Source organism: Muntiacus reevesi, chromosome 6, assembly GCF_963930625.1.
Source record: "Muntiacus reevesi chromosome 6, mMunRee1.1, whole genome shotgun sequence".
Taxonomy (NCBI): Eukaryota; Metazoa; Chordata; class Mammalia; order Artiodactyla; family Cervidae; genus Muntiacus; species Muntiacus reevesi.
In genome coordinates this window covers 1-14,152 of record NC_089254.1, presented here as the reverse complement: position 1 = coordinate 14,152, position 14,152 = coordinate 1, and positions in this window count along the sequence as shown.

The following is a 14,152-nucleotide window of genomic DNA, read 5'->3' as shown; positions in this document are numbered from 1 at the left end:
AAAATTAAAGTTCAAAGATATTAAAATGTTAAATTGTCATAAATTAAATCTCAGAGTAATTCTAATTGATCTCTAATCTTTTCTCAACAGATCAAATATGTAAAGGAATTCTATAGAAGAAATTTCATCTTAATCTTTTTTATCATCACTACTGTCATATTTATGTCAGCATTTTTAGGATGATGATGAATCATGTTTCTTACCAGAGTTCATAAGATACTTTAATGTAATGTTTAATGTAGATATTTTAATGTTTAATATATCTTTATTAAAATAAAAAAAAAAAAAGAATATACGTAGTCATAAAAGTGCCTCTTGCAGAAAAAGAACAATTTGGCTACCTCTGAAGGGTCTTTGAGATTTGAGAAGACTTGGTTGAGGGGAGGTATTGACGAATTTAAGAAAAAAAATATGTATTGAGACTTTGAAATTCTCTTTTTGCCAGCTGGTTACCATATGCACTTCACCACAGGTCTATCACAAGCAGTTTCCTAGGGTCCGAGTGAAGGCTGTGGGGTATGAGCTATAGTTCCACCTTCTATTAAATAACAAACACCATTGGTTTACCAATGAACTTGCACTTTCAGAGGCTGGTCATAGCCTGTCCGCCTCAACGTGGATCCTCAAGCACATCACTAGTACTTAATTGTAACTGAATATGAGATTAAGCCTTGGGACCATCTCTGGGTATAATATCACATAGACATTTACATATAGACTTTTTTTCTGTTTTCAACATGCTGTAGACTTTTTAAGGATTTTGTATAGTTCCAGAATAACTTTTGAAAAGTCTTAAGCTTTTCTTGATAGAAATAAAATAATGCTCAGAGTTCCTGAATTTCAACATTGGGCAGGTATATATGAGAGCAAGCAGCCAGTGCACCTAATATTATGGGAATGCAGAGCACAGTTGGAACCTGCAAGTGGAAATATCACTCAGATTTATCACAGGCTTGATTTATGGTAGGCATCGTTTAATTTACCCACATATCCTTCCACTTGTTAAATGTAGTAGACCAAATATCTGGGCTGAGAGAAAGAGTTAGTAAGTTCTTACCTTGGCTATATTTTCAGTAATTCATCAGACAAAAATGTGAGAAACCTTTCTACATTATAGCTTATGATCCAGGAAAGTCAAGGGACAGTACCTTCATTCTGAAGACCTGACAAAGTGGTTTACTTTGATCAAAAAATGAATGAGACACTAAAATATGGTCATGGAAGAACTTAAGACAGGGAGGTGCTCAAACCCTCCCCGAGTCTGCTATTCATTCCAGCACCTGGAAAGAAATTATTCAAATACAAAGGAATGACCTGTGAATGGCGTTTCCGCACAAGTTCTGCATATGCTGCCTTGCGTTTTTATCAAGACGACAAATATACACCAGCGTGAGAAAGCAGATGCCTTTTTCCCCCATATCTTTTGAACATCAGTATTTCCCAGCAGTTAACTGCATGTGATAATGGCCAGCACACAGAAACGTTTTGATTTAGATCCAAACTCTTCACCCAGAAGCAGCTTTTTGTTGTATATTTTAAGCTTGGAGCTTTTGATGCAGATTTTATTATATGGCAGATCATTTAAATAAGAAGGCAAGGAGGCTGATTGAGGGGGAACTTCAAAAGATGTTGGAGTCTCAAAGAATATTTCAGCTCAGAGGGATTTCTTTTTCGAAGCCAAATTCAGATCCCACCTACTGAGTTAAAGTAATTAATTATTAACCAGAGACATATTAAAATTACAAGATATCAGGTTGACAGCACATTGCAAGGAGCCTTAGGATTGCGATTTCCCAACCTAATGATGATGACAAGATAGGACTGAATGGCAAATTGCTATTGCTTTCAGTTGAAAATTTGAAAGTGCTATGCCCTGATCACTTGTTACAGAGAACTGCTATTCATTCAGCCACACTCCTAAAAGAAATCAACCCGGGGTCTTGTGTGGTGGCAGCTGAGATGTTAATTCACAAGACAGCAAGCAGAGAGAAGCTGCTAAGTGGCTCAGTGGGTTAATGACATGCTACAGTGCTTCACCATGGGAGACGTATGGGTTGAATTCTGGCATTGTTCACAAGTGAAAATTGGTCTGCCAATCTTAGCTTGGTCCCTGGTGGACGGTTGTCCTTGTCCTAGACCTCCTCAGATGCTGTCTTAATTTTCTGCACAGGAGAGGCTCAAGCCTGGAAGAGCAGGACGGTTACTTATAAGAGTGCAGTTGGTTTGGCAGAGTCAGAGGAGGAAATGGGCCCAATATCCTCCTCCTTTTAATCTGGCCCCTGCCAGTATCTCATTTTCACAAGCATGAAAATCCACTCGGGGCAGCAAAAGAAAGAAAGCAATAAACAAGGTCAATTTCCTTTCTGAACAAAACTACATTCCCAAAGAGCAAAGAGGGCTTAGCATTAATTTATTAAAAAGGGGATATTTGTTTGCAACAAGTCTTGCCCCCAGTTGAGGATCATGGAACCAAATGCTTAAGATATGGGTAGAACAGTCTAATGAAAACTATATACATCTGCTAGAATAATAGTATAATATATGACTGTGTATAATTTTTCTCACTATAATACTCATGCTCTTAGTATCAAGAGAATGTATACAGTATTAATAATTTTCTAATGTATTTGTGTATTTTAGATTATAAAGAGCCTTCCCTTTAAGAGAAAGACTTTCACTTAATTTACTGTCTCAGAAAAAATAACCAGGAATAGACATTTAAAAATTGCAAACAAAAGAAAATGATGAGAGAAAAAGAAACTTAATTAAAAACTTCATACACAAGGAAGTCAAAGGGGAAACAGGAGGAAATTACAGAAGTGGCTAATACTAAATATTTCCAATTTAGAAAATTTAGAAAAGGTATGGAGTAGAAACTAAAGCATTGAGGAGAAAATGGAATGAAATATAAAAAAGGATTAGGAAGGAATATCTAGAACAAAAAAAAGGTTTAATGTTTAACGAAAATTAGAGGTAAATACCTATAGAAGACTTTTTAAACTGGCACACAGTAAAAAATGAAATGTTGAAATCATCTTTGTGGATTTCAAGCTGTCCAGATATTCCAACCTCTGTAATCACTACTTTCTGGGATTATTTAATATACTCTTTCATTAATTCTGCCTTTAGCCAATTATTCCTTTTCAAATCTTTCAACTGGTATTAGGAGTGGCTCACGGAATCAATATTAAAAGAATACACGAAAGAGGGAGCTGCTACAGAAAGAATTAAATGAAGGTGGGATTTATTAGCATCATATTAAAGTAGAAAATAGAAGAAAAGCTGAAATGCAAAATTGCTTGAATAAAAATTTACTTTTAATTAGTTATTTCCAGCAGCCATGATCCCTAAAAGATAGATGCATCAAGCCCACATTTTTCTTTCTTTGGAATTTTGGCTCATCCTTTCTAAAAACAGTCAACATCAGGAAGCAAACTCTATCCATTAGTCACTCCAGCAAGACTCTTTCATTCATTCATGGTCAATCTGTCCCCCATTTCCCACTTTCATTCCTCTACTCACAGCAAGTTTCCAAATGAGCTTTTAAAATTCTGTTCTCACATCAGTCTCAGCCCTCTTTGGATTGTCTCCACCCTTTCAGCCTATTCAAGTCTAATTCATTTTATTTCCTCCATACAAAGGCTTCACTGGCGCCTGTGGTCCCTGTGGTCTCCTACTCCCATAACAATTACCTCATTAGGAATTGTCAGTTCAGTTCAGTGCAGTCGCTCAGTCATGTCTGACTCTTGGCGAACCAACCGACTGCAGCAACCAGGCCTCCCTGTCCACCACCAACCACCGGAGTTCCCTCAAACTCATGTCCATTGAATCAGTGATGGCATCCAACCATCTCACCTTCTGTCATCCTCTTCTCCTCCCGCCTTCAATCTTTCCCAGCATCAGGGTCTTTTCCAATGAGTCAGTTCTTCGCATCAGATGGCCAAAGTATTGGAGTTTCAGCTACAGCATCAGTCTTTCCAATGACTATTCAGGGCTGATTACCTTCAGGATGGACTGGTTGGATCTCCTTGCAGTCCAAGGGACTCTCAAGAGTCTTATCCAACACCATAGTTCAAAAGCAGCAATTCTTCAGTGCTCGGCTTTCTTTATAGTCCAACTTTCACATCCATACATGTCTGCGAAGAGCTGACTCATTGGAAAAGACCCTGATGCTGGGAAAGATTGAGGGCAGGAGAAGGGAACGACAGAGGATGAGATGGTTGGATGACATCACTGACTCGATGGACATGGGTTTGAGTGGACTCCGGGAGTTGGTGATGGACAGGGAGGCCTGGCGCGCTGAAGTTCATGGGGTCACAAAGAGTAGGTCAGACATAACCGACTGATTAAACTAAACTGAACTGATGGGAAAAAAGCATAGCTTTGGCTAGACGAACCTTTGTTGGCAAAGTAATGTCTCTGCTTTTTAATATGCTTATTAGGTTGGTCATAGCTTTTCTTCCAAGGAGTAAGCATCTTTTAATTTCATGGCTGCAATCACCATCTGCAGTGAATTTGGAGCCCCCCAAAATAAAGTCTCTCACTGTTTCCATTGTTTCCCCAACTATTTGCCATGAAGTGATGGAACCAGATGCCATGATCTTAGTTTTCTGAATGTTGAGTTTTACACCAACATTTTCACTCTCCTCTACACTTTCATCAAGAGGCTCTTTAGTTCTTCTTCACTTTCTGCAATAAGTGTGGTGTCGTCTGCATATCTGAGGTTATTGATATTTCTCCCAGCAATCTTGATTCCAGCTTGTGCTTCATCCAGCCCAGTGTTTCTCATGATGTACTCTGCATATAAGTTCAATAAATAGAGTGACTATATATAGCCTCGATGTACTCCTTTCCCAATTTGGAGCCAGTCTTTTTTTCCATGTCCAGGTCTAACTGTTGCTTCCTGAGCTGCATAGAGACGTCTCAGGAGGCAGGTCAGGTGGTCTGGTATTCCCATCTCTTTAAGAGTTTTCCACAGTTTGTTGTGATCCAAATAGTCAAAGGCTTTGGTGCAGTCAGTAAAGCAGAAATAGATGTTTTTCTGGAACTCTTGTTTTTTCGATGATTCAGCGGATGTTGGCAATTTGGTCCCTGGTTCCTGTTCCTTTTATAAATCCAGATGGAACATCTGGAAGTTCAAGGTTCATGTAGTGTTAAAGCCTGGCTTGGAGAATTTTGAGCATTTCTTTGCTAGCATATGAGCTGAGTGCAATTGTGTGGCTGTCAGCATTTTGTGGGATTGGAATGAAAACTAACCTTTTCCAGTCCTGTGGCCACTGCTGAGTTTTCCAAACTTGCTGGCATATTGAGTGCAACACTTTCACAGCATCATCTTTTAGGATTTGAAATAGCTCAACTGGAATTCCATCACCTCCACTAGCTTTGTTCATAATGATGCTTCCTAAGGCCCACTTCACATCACACCCCAGGATGTCTGGCCCTAGGTGAGTGATCACACCATTCTGATTATCTGGGTCATGAAGATGTTTTTGTATAGCTCTTCTGTGTATTGTTGCCACCTCTTATTAATATCTTCTGTGTCTGTAGGTCCATGGAATTTTTGTCCTTTCTTGTGTCCATCTCTGCACAAAACATTCCCTTGGTAGCTCTCATTTTCTTGAAGAGATCTATAGTCTTTCCCATTCAATTGTTTTCCTCTATTTCTTTGCACTGATCACTGAAGAAGGCTTTCTTATCTCTCCTTGCTATTCTTTGGAACTCTGCATTCAAATGGGGATATTTTTCCTTTTCTCCTTTGCCTTTTGCATCTCTTCTTTTCACAGCTATTTGTAAGGCCTCCTCAGACAACCATTTTGCCTTTTTGCATTTCTTTTCCTTGGGGAAGTTCTTGATCCCTGCCTCCTGTACAATGTCAAGAACCTCCATCCATAGTTCTTCAGGTACTCTTGTCTATTAGATCTAATTCCTTGTATCTACTTCTCACTTCCAATGTATAATTTTAAAGGATTTGATTTAGGTCCTACCTGAATGTTCTAGAGGTTTTCCCTACTTTCTTTAATTTAAATCTGAATTTGGAATTAAGCAGTTCATGATCTGAGCCACAGTAAGCTCCGGGTCTTGTTTTTGCTAACAAGAGCTTCTCCATCTCTGGCTGCAAAGAATGTAATCAATCTGATTTCAGTTTTGACCACCTGGTGATGTCCATGTGTAGACTCTCCTCTTGTCTTGTTGGAAGAGGGTGTTTGTTATGACCAGTGTGTTCGCTTGACAAAACTCCACTAGCCTGCTTCATTTTGTACACCCAAGCCGAACTTGTCTGTTACTCTAGATATCTCTTGACTTCCTACTTTTGCACTCCAGTCCCCTATAATTAAAAGGACATCTTTTTTGGGTATTAGTTCCTGAAAGTCTTGTAGGTTTTCATAGAATTGTTTAACTTCAACTTCTTCAGCATTACTGGTCGGGGCGTAGACTTGGATTACCATGATACTGAATGGTTTGCCTTGGAAAGGAACAAAATCATTTTGTTGTTTTTGAGATTACATCCAAGTCCTGCATTTTGGACTTTCTTGTTGACTGTGATGGCTACTCCATTTCTTCTAAGGGATTCTTGCCCACAGTAGTAGGTATAATTGTCATCTGAGTTAAATTACCCCATTCCAGTCTGTTTTAGTTCACTGATTCCTAAAATGTCAGTGTTCACTCTTGCCATCTCCTGTTTGACCACTTCCAATTTGCCTTGATTCGTGGACCTAACATTCCAGGTTCCTATGCAGCATTACCCTTCACAGCATCGGACTTGACTTCCATCATGAGTCACATTCGCAACTGGGTGTTGTTTCTGCTGTGGCTCCATCTCTTCATTCTTCTGGAGTTATTTCTCCACTGATCTCTAGTAGCATACTGGGCGTCTACCAACTTGGGGAGTTCGTCTTTCAGTGTCCTATCTTTTTGCCTTTTCATACTGTTCATGGGGTTCTCAAGGCAAGAATACTGAAGTGGTTTGCTATTCTCTTCTCCAGTGGGCCACATTTTGTCAAAATTCTCCACCATGACCTGATTTTAAAGCAGCCAAAATCCTGCCATGGAATCCCCTATGTGACTTTAAATGGATATGAATTCTTTGTGTATATTTAGTTTCTTCAAATAAACTTAAGATTAAGTAACAACACACACAAAGTAGTTTTTCAATAAATAATTTGAGATTATATTTCTCTTTTGCATACATGTGTGCTCAGTCTAGTCCAACTCTTTGTGACCCCATGGACTGTATCTCACCAGTCTCCTCTGTCTACGGGATTTTCCAGACAAGAATACTCAGGGGAATAATCATTCCTTTCTCCAGGGAATATTCCTGACCCAAGCATCGAATCTGCATCTCCTGAATCTCCTGCATTGGCAGGCAGATTTTTTACCACTGAGTCATCTGAGAAGCCCATATTTCCCTTTTGACTTATATATTCATTTTGATATACCAGAAGAGCTAGCATACTGCCTTTCTCAGAGTAGTAACTTAATAAATATACCTGAAAAAATGCTTACTATAAAATAATTACAACTTCTTTTTCTTTGTTAACAGATTGTCCTCCCCAATTCTAATATTGAAGACATTCAAAAAAATTAAAAATTTTTTTTTTTTTTTATTAGTTGGAGGCTAATTACTTCACAACATTTCAGTGGGTTTTGTCATACATTGATATGAATCAGCCATAGACTTACACGTATTCCCCACCAACACTAAGCAGAATCATTAAATTATCTATTCTTAATTTGATGAGGACACATTTTAAAATAATAAGACTGCATTTTGATTTTAAAATACTTCATTCAATACTTGGAAAATTGGGATATAACTCAAGTACAATTCTGGATTCTTTCAAAACAAATTGTGACAAATTAAAATTCTTTAAGACCCTCCAAGACCCTTCCTACAGAGCATAAAATCAGTTAACATTTAATTTTAGGCATAGTAGAATGTCAACTAGAAATATTTATGCTTCAAAGTAGTTGGGAAAACAACATGCCAAAATATATCCCACATTTAGATTATTTGAAACACTGAGATGTTAAGAACCTGGAGCTCCACATTGGTAGGATGGTGGTCCATATGAATTCTTCCAGTCAAGTAGTTTTGAAGAGAATAAATAAGGGAACTACTCATTGAATAATTTTACTGGAATAAAAGAATGTTTGAAGAGTTACATCCCCATCCCTTCTCTGTGTTTTTTGTCTACTAATGCTTAAAAACTAATCAAAGCAGGAAAATTACCATGTTCCTCTTCACTTTCTCTTCCTCGTTTAGAACCATTCAGTCTATTTCTCCTAAAATACAGGAAAGTCATCCTTTCATGTGATGGTCAGTTTCTTGAGGGGGGAAGAATGCTGTCTATGCCTGTCTTAAAGTTTAATGCTTCTCCTCTGATCTTTGATGCTCTGACTTTCTGCCCAAGAAAGAGAGACAGATGGACATGGACACACACACAAGAAACAAAGTAGAAATGACTGAAGGGAGAAAGGAAGAAACTCAAGGGGAAAGCGGTGGCCACTACTGGTGCAATACATTTTGAGGGATGTATCAACAAGGGCTGCACTGTAGTTGTGGCAGGAGACAGCAGACTGAGAACACACATAACTCTGTCCATGGGAAAGCATTTGGTCTGGATGGATTGCTTCAAGAATCTGGTGTCACAAAGAAAAATGACAATAACAACAAAGACGTGAGCTATGAAATTTCCATACGACAAGGGAAAATAAATACGATTCGAGATGAGTTTCTATAGCCAAGATTACAGCCAGTGTGCTGGCACTCATCTAGATGTGGCACGCAGACTACAAGTGGCAGAAATTTATTCTTTTCAGCTCTCAGAGTAACCAGGGGGAACCTGTCATATAGCTGGAACCCATGAGCACTCAAGTTTGCCCTGATTCAAATGTCCCTTTTCTATGTGTTTGAAGAACGATACCAGAAAAAAACAAAAGAAATGATAATAAAATTATTCACTATCCCTGTAGTAAATAAAATGGCATGATTTTCATGAAAAAGAAGGAAAAGACGATTAAGTTTTTAATGTCTATATTTGTTTATGTTACCATCAATTCAAACATGAGGTTTCTGGATCAAGACAGATTGTTATTACTGACAGTAATACTTGTGTCAGTTCACTACACAACAATTTCTACCTTCTTCTGGGGTGATGCTATATGGACAAGCTGGTGTGTTTGGGTGTCACATAACAGGAGAGAAGCCATGAAATTAAGAATCAGGGATTCAATACACATGCTGTCCAGTTAACATCCTTCCTTCCTGAGAAGAGAAATGATTCTCCCTTATGCAAACAAATTCTCCTAGGGTAGAGAAAGGGAAGTTCCCTTGTGGGAAGTAAGTAGTGGTCTCTAGACCAACTGTAAGTCAAGTGTCTCCAGGTTTATATATCCTGGTATACACCCAAGGTTCCAGGTTTCCTTCCCTTTTGGAATGTAAATATATAGTTTGGGGAGGTAAAGTTCTCTTTATGGAAAGCACAATCACAGAAAACTTACCAAACTGATTACATGAATCACAGCCTTGTCTAAATCAATGAAACTATTAGCCATGCAGTGTAGGGCACCCAAGATGGACGGGTCATGGTGAAGAATTCTGACAAAAGGTGGTCCCTGAAGGAACGGAAAGCCACTTGAGGATTGTTGCATTGAGAACCCCATGAGCAATATGAAAAGCCAAAACTATGACACTGAAAGATGAACTCCCCATTTTGCTCGGCGCCCAATATGCTACTGGAGAAGAGCGGAGTAATAGCCCCAGAAGGAATAAAGAGGATGAGCCAAAGTGGAAACAGCCAGGTGTGGATGTGTCTGGTGGTGAAAGTAAATTCTGATGCTGTAAAGAACAATATTGCAACAGAAACCTGGAATGTTAGGTCCACACATCCAGGTAAATTGGAAGTGGTCAAACAGGAGATGGCAAGAGAGAACAGTGAAATTTTAGGATTCAGTAAACGAAAATGGGCCGGAATGGGTGAAATTAACTCAGATGACCATTGTATCTAGTACTGTGGCCAAGACTCCCTTAGTAGAAACGGAGTAGCCCTCACAGTCAACAAAAGAGTCCAAAATGCAGTACTTGGAGGTGATCTAAAAAATGACAGAATGACCTTTGTTTGTTTCCAATGCAAACCATTCAATATCATAGTAATCCAAGTCTGTGCCCAAACCACTAATGCCAAAGAAGCTGAAATTGAACAGTTCTATGAAGACCTACAAGAGTTTCTAGAACTAACACCAAAAAAAAAAAAAAGATATCCTTTTCATCACAGGGAACTGAAATACAAAAGTAGGAAGTCAAGAGATACCTGGAGTAACAGGCAAGTTTGGCTTAGAGTACAAAATGAACCAGGCTAACAAAGTTTTGTCAAGAGAATGTACTGGTCATAACAAACACCCTCTTCCAACCACACAAGAGATGAATCTATATGTGGAGGTCACCAGATGGTCAATACCGAAATCCAATTGATTATATTCTTTCCATCCAAAGATAAAGAAGCTCTATACAGTCAGCAAAAATAAGACCAGGAGCTGACTGTGGCTCAGACCATGAACTCCTTATTGCCAAATTCAGACCGAAATTGAAGAAAGTAGGAAAACCACTAGAGCATTCAGGTATGACCTAAATCAAATCCCTTATAATTTTACAGTAAAAGTGACAAATAAATTTAAGGGATTAGATCTGAGAGAGAGAGTGCCTGAAGAACTATGAACAGAAGTTCGTAAGACTATATAGGAGGTGGAACTATATCCAAGAAAAGAAATGCAAAAAGACAAAATGGTTGTCTGGGGTGGCCTTACAAATAGCTGAGAAAAGAAGAGAAGTGAAAGGCAAAGGAGAAAAAGAAAGATATCCTCCGGTGAATGCAGATTTCCTCAGAACAGCAAGGAGAGATAAGAAAGCCTTCCTCAGTGTTCAGTGCAAAGAAATAGAGGAAAACCATTGAATGGGAAAGACTATGGATCTCTTCATGAAAATTAAAGATACCAAGGGAATATTTCATGCAAAGAGGAGAACAATAAAGGACAGAAACGGTATGGATCTAACAGAAGCAGAAGATATTAAGAGTAGATGGCAAGAATATACAGAAGAACTACACAAAAGAGATCTTAATGACCCAGATAATCACAATGGTGTGATCACTCACCTAGAGCCAGACATCCTGGAGTGTGAAGTCAAGTGGGCCTGAGGAAGAATCACTACAAACCAGGCTACTGGAGGTGATGGAATTCCAGCTGATCTATTTCAAATCCTAAAAGATGAGGCTGTTCAAGTGCTCAACTCAATATGCCAGCAAATTTGGAAAACTCAGCAGTGGCCACAGGACTGGAAAAGGTCAACTTTCATTCCATCCCAAAGAAAGCAATCCCCAAGATGTTCAAACTACGACACAATTGCACTTATTTCACATGCCAGCAAAATAATGTTCAAAACTCTCCAAGCTAGGCTTCAACAATACATGAATCCAAAACTTCCAGATATTTTAGCTGTATTTAGAAAAGGCAGAGGAACCAGACATCAAAATGCCAACATCCACTGAATCATAGACAAAGCAAGAGAATTCCAGATAACCATCGACTTCTGCTTCATTGACTATGCACATGCTTTCAGGTGTGGATCACAACAACCTGGACCATGTTTTAAGAGACAGGAATACCAAACCACCTTACATGCCTCCTGAGAAATCTGTATGTAGGTCAAGAAGCAAGATACAACCAGACATGGAACAATGGACTGGTTCCAAATATAGAAAGGAGTACATCAAGACTGTAGATTGTCACTCTGGTTATTTAACTTATATGCACAGTACATCATGTGAAATGTCAGGCGGCTGGATGAAGTACAAGCTGGAATCAAGATTGCCAGGAGAAATATCAATAACCTCAGATATGCTGATGACACTACCATTATGGCAGAAAGCAAAGAGGAGCTAAAGAGCCTCTTGATGAAGGTGAAAGAGGAAAGTGAAAAAAACTGGCTTAAAACTCAACATTCAAAATAAATGGATTTAAAAAAAAAAAAAACCTCAACATTCAAAAAAATGAAGATCATAGCATCCAGTCCTATCACTTCATGGCAAGTAGATGGGGAAACAATGGAAACAGTGACAGACTTTCTTTTCTTGGGCCCCCAAATCACTGCAGATGGTACTGCAGCCATGAAATTAAAAGACGCTTGCTCCTTGGAAGAAAAGCCATGACCAACCCAGATGGTCAATTAAAAAGCAGAAGCACTACTTTGCGGACGAAAGTCTGTCTCGTCAAAGCTGTGATTTTTCCAGTAGTCATGTTTGGATGTGAGAGTTGGACAATAAAGAAGGCTGAGTGTCAAAGATGTGATGCTTTTGAACTTTGGTGTTCGAGAAGACTCTTGAGAGTCATTTGGACAGCAAAGATATCCAACCAATCAGTCCTAAAGGAAATCAGTCCTGAATATTCATTGAAAGGTCTGGTACTGAAGCTGAAGCTATAGTACTTTGGCCACCTGATGTGAAGAGCTGACTCACTGGAAAAGACCCTGATGCTGGGAAAGCTGAAGGCAGGAGGAGCAGGTGACAACAGAGGATGAGAGGGCTGGATGACATCATTGACTCAATGGACATGAGTTTGAGCAAGTTCTGGGAGATGGTGAAGGACAGGGAAGGCTGACTTGTTACTGTCTGAGAGGTCACAAAGCATCGGACACAACTCATTGATGAACAACAAAAGCTTTCTAGATTTCTCACTAGAATGCCTGAAAGAACTATGGACAGGTTTATAAGACTATATAGGAGGTGGTGATCAAAACTACATATTGTCACACATCTTTAACGTCCATGGCTTGCTTATTAACTCTTGTTCCATTAATTCCTTGCTTAGAGGGCCCTAACCTTGCAGAAACATGAAAATATTTACTTGTTGGCAAAGAAAGAGAAAGAAAAAACTGAGGTAAAAAGATGGCAGAATACAATAAAAAGGGGGGGGGGGTTACAACAAGTAATCAGATTCTAGGAACTAACATAAATGTTAGTCTGAGCAAGACAACCTATAGAACTCATTCAAAACTGCATGAATCAAGGTAGACCTGTGGGATTAAATATGAGAAGGCAGCTAAAACAATACAAAAGATGTAAGTAATGAGCTGAGGCACTGTGAAGAGAGCCCCGAGGAACATGAACTTGTATGAGTAGAAGACCATTGCAAGGATCCCAAGAGAGAATATCCATAGGACTAAAATAAAATCAAAGGAATCTGTAGTGTTAAAAAAAGTAGAAAACTTTAAGATGAGCAGGACTGTCAAATATTCTTTTAAGCAATTTAACAGAGGCAAAATATTGCTATGAAGTATAATAAATAAGAAGATATTGGCTAGAGATATTCGTAGGAACACAAAATGTGTTCAAGCTCTTTGAGGAATGATTGGATGGCACTGATGGGGTGATACAAATTTAATTTTGGAAAGTTATTAAGAGACAGGAAAGAGTAAATAAATAACTGGAAAAAGAAACTGTGTTATGCTGACATGTTTGAAACTTCATAAATGTTGTTAACTATATAATTCATAGAGTAAGGGTCCTGAGAAGGGCTGGAGATGGCATAGGCAGAAGCTATCAATGGACAGGAAGAAGAGTCGTTCTTTAATAATATAAAAAGAGAAAATGTCAGGCAGATATGTTCTTAGGTTCCAGGACAGAAATTTGAGAGACTTATCTTCTGATGCCTTGATTTTCTCCATGAATTAGAAGGTGGGTGATGAGGGACAAAATGGAATCATAATAAGAGTGGGTAACTATTTCAACAGATGCTATAGAGAATTGAAGAGTGAAGAGTAAAGAAACAAGGACACTTGGCTAGGCAGCGATAAATGTTGAAACCATTGTGTGATTGTTTTTTTAAGCATCACTCAGAAACCCAGCAATGGGAATAAAGAAGATAAAATGTTGAGTGTTCAGGATTGGTGTGTCTCAGGGTGTCTGTGACAGATGGACAATGGGTAAACAGACATAAGGATATCGACAAGAAAAAAGGTTGACATTACACATTTTCATGAGTCAATTTTGTTCCCCAAAGGACATCTGATAATCTTGGAGATATTATTGATTGTCATAAGAATAGGCTATGGGTGAAATAGCAGTTATTTTAAATTATAGCTCTGATATAAACTTTAGTA